The 12,081-nt window shown below is 35.0% G+C and overlaps 1 pseudogene; it reads right to left on the bottom strand.

Annotated features, from left to right (window-relative positions):
• Positions 1-1,032: 1,032 nt before the first annotated feature.
• Positions 1,033-1,151, bottom strand: LOC111730184 (annotated as a pseudogene).
• Between the last annotated feature and the right edge of the window lie 10,930 nt (positions 1,152-12,081).

Genomic DNA, 12,081 nt, shown 5'->3' with positions numbered 1-12,081 from the left:
TAGAGTAGTATTGATTGTAGGTCCTTGCTCTTCATCACTTTGAATATTTTGTGCCAATACCTTTGGCCTACAAAGGTTTTGTTGAGAAATCAGCTGAAAGTCTTATGGGAATTCCCTTGTGTCTAACTAATTGCTTTTCTCTTGCTGCTTTTAAGATTCTCTCTCCGTATTTAAACTTTGGCACTTTAATTATGATGTGTCTTGGTGTGGGCTCCTTTGGGTTCCTGTTGTTTGGGAGTCTTTGCACTTCCTTGACTTGTATGTCTTTTTCCTTTGCCAAGTTAGGCAAGTTTTCAGTCATTATTTCTTCAAGTAGGTTTTCAATCCCTTGCTCTCTCTCTTCTCCTTCTGATGATACCCCTATGCTGTGAATATTGTTACACTTGATGTTGTCCCGGAGGTTTCTTAAATGATCCTCATTTTTTAAAATAAATTCTTCTTTTTGCTGTTCCAATTAGGTGTTTTTCACTACCTTGTCTTTCAAATTGCTAATTTGTTCCTCTGTTTTATCTGACCTACTGTTGATTCCATTTAATGCTTTCTTCATTTCAGTTATTGCATATGTATTTTTGATATTCTGTTTTCATCTAGTTTGGGTGTGTATTCAGAAGTGGAATTGCTGGTAGATCTATTTTTAATATTTCTTGAATATCCATATTGTTTTCCATAGTGGCTGAACCAATCTGTATTCCCACCAACAGTGCACAAGGTTTTACTTTTCACCACATTCTCGCCAGTGTTGTTACCTCTTATTTTCTTGATAAAAGCCATTTTAACAGGTGTGAGGTTATCTCTCATTTGGTTTTGATTAGCATTTCTTTGATGATTAGTGATCAGCAACTTTTCATGTACCTGTTGGCCATTGGGATGTCTTTGGAGAAATGTCTATTTAGTTCCTCTGCCCATTTTTATTTTTATTTTATTATTTTATTTTATTTTTTTAGGCGAGGCAACCCTTGGTTGACCTTGCAGATTGCAAGGAACTTGTCAGCTTACAAGCCCCCCTTTTATTTTTATTTATTTTTATTTTTACGCCTACAGCATCTGGTCTTCCTAGGTGGTCTCCCATCCAAGTACTAACCAAGCCCGACCCTGCTTAGCTTCCGAGATCAGATGAGATCAGGCTTGTTCAAGGTGGCATGGCCATAGACCCTTGGCCCATTTTTAAAATTAAATGTTTTGTGGCTTTTCTTGTTGTTGTTATTGAGTTGTATGAACTTATGCATTTTAACATTCACTAATTAAATGGTATTCAAAAATACCTATATCCTTATACTATACCTTTAGCACATGGCAAAAAGAAAATTAACAGTATTTAAGCATTCAGAAATTCTTTTCTCAATTCTCTGATAGTGGTAAAAGCTGAGAGGAAAAAGAAGGTTTCTACATATTTTATGAGAACCCCTGTTCTATGATGTTAGGGAATAAAATCCTATGTGGGACTTAGATTTATTTATTAACAAATATTTACTAAATGTCTACTCCGTGACAGGTACTGGGCTAGGTTCTGGATACATTATGATAAATGAGATATACATTCCCTCTGCTTCCTGAAGCTTCTGGGCAAGACAGAAAAGATAAATAAATAATTATAAATTGTGAAAATACTATAAAAGGAACAAATAGGATCTCTGGTAGGAAATATCTGAGGTAAAGGAGATTGGCAAGGAAGGCTTCTATGAAAAGACATTTAAATGGAATACGTGGTCAAGTATGGTGGGAGCGAGGTGGTGCTTTTGGTTGCTACCTATTATTGAGCCCCGGGTTAAATTTACTTTATATGTTATTTAACAACTCTATAATATGTTGCCCATATTACTGATGAGCAAACCAAGGCCTTAGTTATGAAGATCACAAAGCTAGTAAGAAGTGAAAAAGGGTAGGGGATTGGTGGGGACATAATCCTGCATCTGACTCCAGAGTTTGTAGCCTTTGAAGCTGTAATTCCACTTCTAGAAAAACGATCATAAAGAAATAATCAGAAATTCAAATACAAACTTAGTAAAAGGAAGATTCTTTCAACCCACTGATTTTCAAATTTCTACTTGTCTTTTATTTGGGGACTGAGAGAGATTTCAGATTGAGTTACAGTTTTATTTAATAACACTCCTTATCTCCCATTTTAAAACGATTTATATGTAAGAGGTTATAAAATAGGGAACCATCAAAATTCTAGAAAAGTGGTCAGATTTTATCAGGTTGTACTTAGAGAAAGGCAAATAATAGAGTGGGAAGGGAACATATAAAGTAAAAAGGCAAGAAATAACCACAGAGGACATGGGTTTCGAGTAATGAGAGAAAGTCTTTCAGTCAGAGGTTAGCCTGAAAGATACTGTTTTCTCCCCACTACCTGAAACTAATGAGAGCTCTAGGGTTACCTCAAATACAATTACAGAAGGCACTCTCAGAGATTTTTCAGGAAGCTTTAACAAAGAGTGTTCACATATGATGGGCACGTCTCCAACATCTTAATTCCATGAATTTGTGCAAAATTAAACAGAAACAGAAAACCTAGGGCAATAGAAAATATATTTAATGAAATCTATGTATCTAGGTTTGAAAGTTACTGTACTTTTAATGACTGACTATTAAATAAAGCAGGCTGAGAGAATAAAAGCTCTTGATTAGAATATTCATCCTGATCCATAGAATTCAAGTGAACTCAAAAAGAGTTGGGAGGCTTTGGCTAAAATAAATGATAAAGATTTATTCAAAGGTCTTAGAGTTTGCAAACAGAAAACACAGCTAGGTAAAAATTCGAAAGTGTCCCGAAGAAGAAAGAAAAGTTAAAAGTTCTTGTAATAAAAAGCACATTCTTGAGAATTATCAGTCTTGCATTGTTAGCTCTAGGATTGCTCCAGGATGGTTATCAGTCAGATGTCAAGCACTCTGGATGATGGATGCCAGGTGGTCCGGAAGATGGGCGCCAGAAGGTCTGGTTACATCTGGTACTGATGTCAGGTGGGCTGGATATGTGAGTCTTTCAGGAGGTAATTAGAGGGTTATCATGAGGTTCAGATGTATATCCAGGCATTGATACAGGACTGGAAAGTTCAAAAACAGTTTAAGTTCTCAGACTAGTTAGAACAAGAATTTGTTTCTAGTCTTTCCTCATGCCTCAACCTTCATAATGTTAATAATTTTAACAGCTTGGCTAAAATGACTTATGTATTCCTTATCTGCACTCTTTTCTCAGGACTCACCTAGATTATGGTCCTATAGAAACTAAATAATGTGAGAACATGCAAGAAAATTTAGTAAAAACTAGGAAATAAGGCACATGCTCACACACACACACACACACACACACACACACACACACACACACACACACACACACACGTAGGCAATATGTCTTCCAATATAAAACACGGACAAAGGCCATTCAAGAATTGTGTAGGGAATGTACTTAGTTCATAGCTTGCTTACTACTGATGGAAGGTCTAGACTTAGGTAACTCAAAGACTTTGTCAGGTAGAAATGGTGGTGGACAGATAATCTTAGATTTATGGTCTATTGGTCATTACCAGCTTATATCTAATCCAGCAATTTGATCCTAAAATTTCTTTGTTAAATATGCTATAAATACGCCAGCTTCTTAAATGCTTTTTGAATCTGTTGTAACATCTTACTGGTTCTCTCATTAGTTAATGAGTTAAAGAAAAATCTTTTACAGGTGTTAATTTTATATTTGCTTGAGAGTCATGAATTTTTTTTTTTTGAAAATTATTCTTTAACATGAAAGATAAAGAAACTATCCTCTTTACTTAGTTCAGTGAGTGGGCTTGTTATTTGTAATTTGCTATGAATATTTATTCCTATAACTTGATTTATAAATCACTATGTAATTTCATGCCTATTACTGAAACCTTCACTAATTCTTTCAAATTAGTGCTTTTGCAAATGAACCTCAAAAACTTTAATTGGTGAAATACCCAAATTTAGTGGACCTAATGAATATTTGTAGTCAGGACCCTAATGTCCAGAGTGGACAGACTAAGTAATGAAAGGCCAATTCAGTGCTACAGCTAAGTAGAGCTGACATCAGCAGAGATCTTTCTGTATCTGATTTCCTCCTTTGCCTCATTCTCCTTTAATCTTCCTGCATATACTTTGCATGTTATTTTGAGACAAGTTTTTTAAAGAACAGTTGAGTGGACTCGTACTTTATATCTATTTGCATGCCTTTGTTATTTGCCATTTAGTAAAGTGAATAGATACCCAATTGTTGACCCAGTCATATGTGCTTGGGTTTTATGCTTACAGTGTTCCACTGATCTGAAAGGATAGAGATTCCCATTTGACAAGCTGTGCTCATTACCAGATTTCTCCATTTCTTAGACTGGAAGTTAATGACAGATAGTTGAAATTGCTTTGAATTATGAGGAAACTCTTTGATATGAATAAAGTGGACTGATAACAAAGATTTTACTTTTTGATCACATCTCATTTGTCTACATTCCATTAATTCTATGTCTGTGGTCATTGACTGAAGGTGTTTTGTGTTCGTTATGCTAATGTGCTGTGGAAATAGTACCTTTTTAAGTTCCCAGCTCAAAGTAAACTGCCTAGCAGTTGAAAGTGATAACTTGAGCTTTACCAGGAGCTGAAATCAACACCATCAATATCTTTTTACTTTTGTAAAAAAAAAAAAAGTAGTTGAAATGTAAATACACCAATTTTGCCTGATCTTATAAACCCATTAATCATTTTTCTGTAATTGTAAGGGAATTGTTATATTATTGAAAAAATTAAAAAAAAATTAGGGCCTTCTTTTGTATTCTTCTATATTTACTTGTTACAGACAAGTCAACTTACTGTTAGGTTCCTGGATGGGAAAGTTCCAAAAAAGTCTCAAGACCTCTTATTGTATTCTGAAACTTTAACCTTTTCTAAAACAATTACTGTGTATTGCTTTGACACTAACTGGTGATGTGATGTTTGTCAAGTCAGTTAACCTCTTCCTTCTAGGTTTCCTTATCTTGAAGAGGTGGTTATTGGAGTAGGTGATTTGGAAGATTCCTTTTAAGTAAGCATTTTTGAGTCTACTTTGGACCTTTGTCTAGTGACAGCAGGGATTTACAGGCTCTAACTAATTTGCAAGTTTTCGCTTAAAATAATAACACTCTACATTAGTGTTTACAGTTTACAAATTACTCCTAGCAGCAGGTTTGTCCTTCATAACTAATAGCTTGTCGTGCATAGTAAATGTTCAGTATATGTTGTGAATTAATACATTCTACTATAAATATTTTAACCTTCCTAGTTAAGGTTTGAATTTTCCAAGTATTAGAATAATAATATATAAAAAAAAAAAGTCTGGCCTTCACTCATTTTCTTTTTTGGAATGAGTTAATTATGTCCATTATAATAGAAAGTAAATAATTTCTTAAGTGATTTGCAAAAAGTAAAATGTGGAAAGAGCACTGGATTTGAAGAATTTGTTTCTAGTCAAGCACCATAACACAGTTGGAAAATTCTAATCTCTTATCTGCAAAGTGAGAATAATATCCCACTTAGTTGTGATACATATAAAAGCACTTCATCATTTGCAAAGTGCTTTACAAATATGAGCTTTCTTCATTCTTTGGTTAACTTATACAACTCTATGTACTAGATTAACATCTATTAATTCTTTCTCCTCAGGATTGAAGTGGAAAACTGGAAAGATTGATGGACTTATGCTCATATAACCAAGCTGAAAAGCCAGGTCAACTATAAGAAGGTTGAATTCCATCCATCAGAAGTGAATGAAACAAAAGAGCCAACCTCCCTAATCACTTTGATCACTTGAATGATGACTGACCACAGACTGCTCATTGATATCCATCATAAAGATGGCCATAACAGATGTGATTAGCCCCACTATAGATAATTTAATGGGAAACAACAATGATTAACAATATGGGACTGGAAATGAAGAAACCTGGCTTTAGACTGCTGCCGATGACAAGGGATATGATCTAAAGTTAGTCACTCAGCCTTTCTGAACCTCGGTTTTCACTTCTGTGAAATTATGGGTGGGAGGAAATGACTTTCATACTTCTTATTTGGCATCATTGCTGATTAACTGTTCTGGACATGCCTTCCAATGATGCAATTGAGGTAGGCATTTTCTTTTTGTTACTTTTTTATGTCATTTCAAATTTATCTGGAACAGTATTTTAAACTGTTCTTTATTTTGTGCTTACTAATGATTGCATTTTAGATTAGTCAAAATATTAGTCCTGGCTTTTATAATTTGATGCTTAAAAGAATGTTTCAAAAGGCAATTTAAGGAAATTTATAATTAAATTTATCTGTTCATGATTCGGAGAATGGATTAGGCAGGTTCTTTTAACAGCAAAAATGATTTTTCTCATTTAATTAAAGTAGATCAAAGAAGAAGGTTTTTCTTCAATAACCCATCATTTCTCAAACTTAAAAATATTTTGAAGGTGAGTAAAGCAATATTCTAAGCTCATTTTTTACAGAGAAAAATTTTGCTTGGGAGAACTAAACAAATACATTACATCCTGACGTTAAGACTGGTAAGGCTGGTAAACTGTCTTCCAAAGGAAGTAGAGAAAGTGGTCTCCTTGAGACTTGTAAACATGAATCAACCTGGTGAGGCAATTCATGAATCAATCTTAAATAACTAAAATGAATCAGGGCCTTCTTATGATATCACATAGCTTGTCACCATTTACTCATTTACCTGTCAACCTTCTTTGGCTGTTATAAAGCCCAAATAAAAGCAAGAAGTGAAAACTCAGAGAAATGTCTCAGGACTGGAAAATTTTCTTGAAGTGGGATCAAGCAGGATGGTGGCTGAGCACTGAGTCTCTACAGCTGACAAGCCCTTGCAGCTATGCTTCTGCCTACTGCATTGTTACTGGTACACAGTTGGGGTTCTATTAGGGAAGATAAGGAAACAGCTCTTGGTGAGGCAGCAAACACCCATATTACCCAGCATACTCATATCTGATTGACTCCCTCTGAGTGATTACCTGTTTAATCACAATTTCAAATTTTTACTCCTTTACTTTTAGCTACAGAGCTACCAGAAGAGTTAAAAAAAAAAAAAAAAAAGAAAAGAAAACCTAAGAACTTCTTTCACTTGCACATTACCGAGGTAACTGCCATGGAATCACAGAACTCTGAAGAACAGTGGTCAATCTCTGTTCTAGTTTGTCAATTTTTCTTAAATCGTGACATCTAAAAAAAAAAAAAAGACATGATTTGGGACTAGTTTGGCATGCAGAAAATCGATCTGTCAGCTCACTTGTTTATATTTTGTAGATGTATTTTAAAACCGTCTCCTCTTCACCTGTATACCATATTAACAAAAACTCTCTATTCCTTCAGTAAAATTTACCCATTGAGGTCCACAGTGCTGAAAACAAGGTTAAGGCGGCTATTCTCTAGTATACTCTATGTCTTCTCTCCCAATTGAGTAGTATATTTACCAAGACTCAGTTGTGCTTTCCCAAGCAGTTCCTGATAGTTGTACTTGTTATTGTAATAATGTAATTTAAATATTATGTAACCAAAAATATATGAGTGTAAAAATAAAAGTGTTGTTTGCGAGTACTAAGTTGGCAAAAATTAACTCAAAATGGATTATTGACCTAAATATAAGAGCTAAAACTATAAATCATCTAGAAGAAAACATAGGAGTCAATCTTTGAGAACTTGAGTTCTGTTAAAATTCTTAGATGGGACATAAAAAGCACAAACTAGAAAGAAAAAAAGCAATAAATTGAACTTCATCAAAATGAAAACTTTTCATCTTTGAATGAAAATGAAAAGATAAGCTATGAACTGGAAAAAATTACTTGTAACACATATACCTGATAAAAGACATATCCACAATAATAGAGAATAAACAAAGAACTCATAATTTAGTAATAAGATAAATAATCCAATTAAAAATGATTGAAAGAGTTGAACAAATAATTAAATGGATGGTGCATGGTAAGAGTCAGGTTTCTCATTGTTGGAGAGGGAAATTACAGATAGGCAAGAAGAATGAACCCTATGGTACCAGACTAGAGTCAGAGACATCTTATTTATTACATTAATATATGCACAAATGGATAGATACAGAAACAATTATAGATCTGTGTGTATACATGAGTTAGCACACATAACTCATATGTCTGCTAAGAGGGCATAGGGAAGTTCAAGTATAGCTGGGCCTCATGAAAACAAGGAAGTGAACTATACAGTCAGGTCTCCTGAGAACTCATTAGGCAGGCAGCTTCTCTCTCTGCCTCTGACACTCTGTGGTCACATGGTGTCTTGATTATCTCCCCTAATGCTGCTACAGTCTCCAATTTTTCTTACAACTGGCCTTTTCTGTTTATGCAACTGCAAACGGCTACCAGCTTAAAGTTCACCTTAGCTTAGAGCTCAAAGCCCACCACCACCCAACTGACTTAATCTCTCTGTCTTTTGGATCCAATTCTTCTGAGGCTCTAACTGTCCTGGCTTGGGTCAGCTGTGTCTGGGGAGCAGGCGTTACTCATGTAAACATGGCTGCGGGACAGGTAGCTTTATAGGTATCCTGGCTCAGAAGGACTGTGTGCATTCGTTTCAGTGTTCCGCTGTCACTGTCATGAAATTCTTAATTTTTGAATGAAGGCTCCGTAAATTATGTAGCCAATTCCGTTGCGGGAGAGAGTTGGTAGTGTGGGTAGTTTCTCTTATAAGGAGTTGCTGGCAGATAGGGAATATTTGGTGTATTTAATGTCCTAGTTAACAAAACTAGGCTTCTTCCTTCTTTGTACTCACATTTCTGTTTAGTGCATTTAATCAGAAAATATAGGCTCCTAATAGGTGTACAGTTCTCAGCTAAGTACTGGAAACACATAGTAAACAAGACAGATATAGTTCTTTCTGTCATGATCTTAGTGTCAAGCCAAGTTTACCCAAATCCTAGAGTTACTGCCTTACTCTACTAAAGACTACAGATATTTTGAGTGGAATTGTGTTGAATCTACATATCAATTTGGGGAGAAGTAACATCTTAATATTATTGAGTTTTCTCATTCATTTCATCTGTTATTTAGATTTTATTTAATTCCTCTCACCAATGTTTTGCAGTTTTCAGTGTACTAGTCTTACCTAAATTTTCTTAAATTAATTCTTAAATATTTCATGTTTTCATGCTATTTGAAATGTTAATTTAAAATTTTGTTTTCCAAATTCTTGTTGCTACCACATATATCCTATGGGCTTGCTAAACTCATATCTATTTTAATAGCTTCTGCAGATTATTTTGGATTTTCTATATAAACAATCATGTTTGTGAGGGAAATATAAGTGGTAAAAGTGAACATCCTTGCTTTGTTCTCAGTTACAGGAGAAAAGTCTTTCACTATTAAGTATGATGTTAGCTTTGGGTTTTCCATAGATATCACTGATAATTTTTTTTTATCATGAGAGCTCTTGAATTTTGTCAAACGCTTATTCATTATCTATTATGATGATCATATGCTTTTTCTGCTTTAATTTAATGAATCACATTGATTGATTTTTGAATAATTAAATCAACTTTGCATTCCTAGAACAAATCCCATTGTCAAGATGTATTAATGTTTTTATATGTTACAAGATTTAATTTTGTAATATTTTATTTCAAAATTATATGCTTTTTTGTTCTTGTAATGTCTATCTGATTTTGGTGTCAGGATAATGTGGCCTCATAAAAAAGAGTGGTGAAGTGTTCCTTTGTTTACTTTGTTTGTGTGGGATTCCCGCTTTTTTTTTTTCTTAAATTCCTGATAGAATTCACCAGCAAATCTTCCACCCTTCTGATCGCACCTTTTGTTCTATGAGCACAGTTAACCTCTTTCAACAATTTTTGACTTCGAATCTTCTGGATATTAGCTGCTTAATGAGACAGTGTTTGCAGATAAACATACTTTCTGGGACTGACAAGCTAAAAATGAGATAATTTGGTAAGAAAAATGAATTTAGCTCATTTACTTTATTCTCATCTTTTCTTCTCTCCTCCATATGTTTGCTATTTATATTACTTTTAGTTTTTCTACTGTATATCTTTTTAACTCTAATGTGTATTCATAATCCTCTATTTCTTGTTCCATCAGTTCTCAACAATGTCTTTTAACTTCCCACTTTATAAAAAATGATGGTATGAATGCATCTATTTTTTTTTCACGTTTCATCCTGTTTCCATATCCTACTCCTTGTCAACGAAACTTTAAATTTTTTCTGTCAAGTATGTTAAAATTTGCATCTTGTCTTACAAACACAATGAAGTCTTCTGTATTTTGTCATAAGTTAACACTAAAAAGTTAAAAAGCAATACATAGTCTTTGTATTATCATGATAGTAAACTTTATTCAATGCCAGGCCAATTTAATGTGCCAAGGTTGTATTTCCTTCTTTTAAATTCAAAGCGATAACCCCTTGCTTATTTAAAGGAAAATGTTACTAGCTTTAAGGTCAAATGTATACCCTTTGTTACACTTTTATTAACCAGTAGCTTCCTTTTAATTTGTTTCAGGTTTAGGCCATGTTTTTCATGTGTTTTTATTTCGTTTTGTTTTTCCTGGGTTCCTTTTTGCCTTTCTTTTTCCACTTGCATTATTTGCCTCTGTCATGTATGTTTCCTATACTGCTGTAACAAATTACAACAAATTTGGTGCCTTAGAAACAACATACATTTATTTTCTTACAGTTCAGTAGTTCAGAGGTATAAATGGGTTGGTAGGGCTACATTCCTTCTGGAAGCTCTAGGGGAGAATTTGTTTTCTTGCTTTTTCCAGTTTCTAGGGACTATCCATATTCCTTGGCTCATAACCCTACATCACTCCAACCTCTGTTTCTGTTGTCACATCTCTTATTCTGACCCTCCTATCTCTCTCTTCTAAGGATCCTCGTGATTACATTGAGCCTACCTGGATAACCAAGATAGTCTCACTTCAAGATCCTTAATTTAATCACATCTGCAAAGTCTCTTTTTCCGTGTAAGTTAACTTATTCACAGGTTCTGGGGATTGGGCTGTAGACATCTTTGAGGTGCCATAGTCATATATATATACCTTTTTCCATGTAAGTTAATGTTCTGCAGGTTCGGGGTACTGAAACTTGGGGTGCGTGGTTCTGGCAGCTGGAAGAATATGCAAGGAGCCCTGGGCTGATGCGACATAGTTTTATTCAGGCATAGCAGGACCCAGCAAGGCACAAGCACATCTCCAGCTCCCTTGCCAGCACAGATGGGGCTGTTCTTATAACAAGGTGCACAATAGTGGCTTAAGGCCAAGTACTATAAACAATCACAATCAATCACAGTGCGCATGTGTTCTACAGGTTGTATAGGACACTGTATCAAAGGTCACCCGGGACACTGTAGGTAAGGCCATGGGGAAACACCTGGCTTACTGGGAGGGAGCCTGACTGCATCCATTTTGTTTGTCAGTTCCATCATCCAACAGTCAGCTTATGAACAGGTTCTGGGGATTAGGCTGTGGACATCTTTAGGGTACCATAGTCATATATACAATATTTTTCAACTTTTTTGTCATATTTTTTACTCCATCAAAAAAGCAAATAAACATTAGATGTTTAGGAAGGTCCTGGGAAATCAGGTTTTCTCCAGAATTGTTTCCAAGTTTGTTTTTCCTTCCATGCTTTCCCTGGCACCAGCCTCAGGGTAAAACAGAGAGTTTATATTTTCCCATCCTGGACATCTCCAGATTACTAGATTGTCATTCATCTTGGATATTAGACAGAAAGCACCTTTTGAGCAAAAATATATGTGCTTCTCTCCCCATCTCTAATACAGCTGAAAATTGTCACCTTCTTGGAGGAAGCTACTTGAGGCCTCAAAGTCAACACATTCTAATATCTAGGTTCATCCTTCCAAGTCTCTGAATATTGCAGTCTTGTTAAGTATACTATCTGAACCTAAGATTCAATAATTAACTAGCTGTGTGGTACCACATAATAAGAACTAGCACTTAACTTTTTACTTATATGGAAAAGCCATTTGGTTTATACCAGGGGTCCCCAACCCCTGGGGCCATGGACTGGTACTGGTCCGTGGCCTGTTAGGGACTGGGCTGCACAGCA

The sequence above is a fragment of the Pteropus vampyrus genome, unplaced genomic scaffold, assembly GCF_000151845.1.
Source record: "Pteropus vampyrus isolate Shadow unplaced genomic scaffold, Pvam_2.0 Scaffold9, whole genome shotgun sequence".
NCBI classification, from domain to species: domain Eukaryota; kingdom Metazoa; phylum Chordata; class Mammalia; order Chiroptera; family Pteropodidae; genus Pteropus; species Pteropus vampyrus.
The sequence above is the reverse complement of the archived record's forward strand: the minus strand, read 5'-3'. Positions and strand labels throughout refer to the sequence as shown.